This window comes from Astatotilapia calliptera, chromosome 1, assembly GCF_964374335.1.
Source record: "Astatotilapia calliptera chromosome 1, fAstCal68.1, whole genome shotgun sequence".
NCBI lineage: Eukaryota > Metazoa > Chordata > Actinopteri > Cichliformes > Cichlidae > Astatotilapia > Astatotilapia calliptera.
Genome location: NC_137422.1, coordinates 20772934 through 20775313, shown reverse-complemented (window position 1 = coordinate 20775313; position 2380 = coordinate 20772934). Strand labels below are relative to the sequence as shown.

Sequence of the window (2380 nt, the reverse complement as noted above, 5' to 3'; positions counted from 1 at the left end):
CAGGAACAACATTGGAGAGCTCTGTCCAGAAGAGCACAATCCTATGAACAGCTAAGATACTGCGCAGGACCCTCAAGCTCCCAGGCCTCTGGTAGAGGACCCGAGCTTGAAGGACAGATTGCCTGCAAGGGCGAGAGGGGAATTTCTTTATATATACAGTGGCTTGCAAAAGTATTCGGCCCCCTTGAACTTTGTTTTGGTCTTTCACGTGGAATTCCAATAAAATTGATTCATGTTTGTGGCTATAATGTGACAAAATGTGGGAAAGTTCAAGGGGGCCGAATACTTTTGCAAGCCACTGTATATAATATGTATATATATGGACAGGAGGGGAAAAGGAAGACCTCAGAGAGGACATGCAGAGGGTTGGTGTGACAGAAAAGAATGCTAAGGTTAGTTAAGATGGGCAGATGATCCTCTATGGGGACCCCTAAAGGGAGTAGCCAAAAGGAGAAGAAGTAGTAGTAAAAGGTGGTCTATTTCATCTTTGATCCATAACTTTGGATTTAAGTGTTTTAGCAGTATGAGTTTGTAAGTGGGTCTATGTATGCATTATAAGAATGGGCATGCGAGTGCATGAGTATCTATGCATAAGGTTGTGTTTATGGCAAAAGCACAAAAATAATCACATCACTACGCCATGAAATATGGAAACAATGTCACTTGGTAGCTTCTGCAGTTATTTTGGACTAAGCTAGACCAACCAACTATCTAAATGGATAAGTATATTTTGAATGAAAAAAAAATATTGCATTTATTGAATCATGTGAATTCTGGGGAAGAGAAAAACAGCTTTTTTTCCACTTGTAAAGTTTTTTTGGGAACTCATCTATTCCATCCCCGAATGCATGACGTTTTGAAATATGAGAAAGCCAAACACTGCGCTTCCTCCACACTTCACTGTGTTTATGTTATGCTAACATAGCTGTGTCACTCTCGATCACATAGCACATCATTATATACCAGCAAGTCCAACTTTGGCAACCCTAAAAAAGTCATTTTTTAAGGATTTAGTTTAGTTTAGTTTTCTGTCTTCATTTATGTTGGAAGTGATAGCAGAGCTGTACGTTTTAATCTCTCAGTCAGAACATGGTATATCATGTTTAGGTAGAAACTAGTGAGCTAACTTCCTGCTAACTTCTAAGTCCGTTAAATTTAATAAATTCTGTTTTCATGGATGCCTGGATATTAAACTTAATTGTTACACCTGGTAAAGCAGCAATACTAATCATTTTATTAAAGATGAAAGAATTTAGACAGTTTTTAACTCCCAGTGTATAAAAGGCTCTGGGATTTTATGTCTATGTTCTGCAATATTGTGTGGGGTGGAGTCGTAGGAAATGACGTAGGCAGAAGTTGGGGGTATCGCGATGCTACTCGAGAAGGGGAGATTTTTTCAGTGTTAGTTCTGTTACCTCGTAAGCTGTGTTCCTGGTTGCCATCCTTCACGTGATGCTCCGAGTGTTAAGTTCATGACTGGAAGTAAGTTTCCTTAAATATGTTCATTTTCCGATTCTGATGTTGGCCGCGGCTTTAGTTACATTCTACCGCATTGTAGCACCGCATTTTTTCATCTCGTGACTCGAAGCATGTGCCGCCGGCCGCCGCCATTATGTAGTAATTTTATTCGGCCACACGATGGCGCCAAAGACCTTTGTTTACAGTTAGAGTGGATGCTTCGGCTATGTATGACATTCTCACTGTGTTTAATTGTGTCCTTTTCTGTGTTTGGAGCAAGAGATGTAAGATTGGCGTAGTTCAAATTATATATGTCCTGTTATGTGTATATTCAGATGGATGTGTTGGTTTATTTCATTTAATTCTTTATATGTATCTTAGTGAAGCTGTTGCTGTATATATTTATATACTCATGGCAACTTGTTTGTTACTACAGACTGCTGGCAACACTGAGCATCTAGGTGGCAATAAAACAGCTGGCGGTGACAATCCAGCAAAGTGGAAGCCTGTTGTCCTCCTTCCTGTATCCTGACCGATACACCATCTTGTTAGCTGCTGAACCTAAAAGAACTAGCCCTCACCACAAGTACTCCTCAACATTGGTCCTTCGAGCCGGAGAGCAGCTATCAAAATGGAGCCAGATGGAGCGACATGTCCTGATGCAAGGCCTAAACGCCATACACGTCGACCAAGCCGGTTTGAGGACTTTGATGTTAACTATACAGGCCACCTCTTTAGGGAAATGCTGCAGTGGGATACCCCACAGCCTCACACAAGAAGCGACAGAGTTCAGCCTCAGTATAGTCATACGCCACCCCTCTACAGCGACAGGGATGGGGCCTATTACAATACACCCCCTCCACTGGGAAGAAGTGAACAAGATGTGGACCTTAATAGGAGCCTCTCACCTGAATTTGCAACT

At 41.6% G+C, this 2380-nt stretch overlaps 1 long non-coding RNA gene across 1 annotated transcript; it reads left to right on the top strand.

Annotated features, from left to right (window-relative positions):
• The first annotated feature begins 1351 nt into the window (after nt 1-1351).
• Nucleotides 1352-1962, top strand: LOC113017598 (uncharacterized). Its single transcript, XR_013905304.1, has 2 exons — nt 1352-1482; nt 1895-1962. It is a non-coding gene; the product is annotated as an uncharacterized LOC113017598 (long non-coding RNA).
• Nucleotides 1963-2380: the final 418 nt, after the last annotated feature.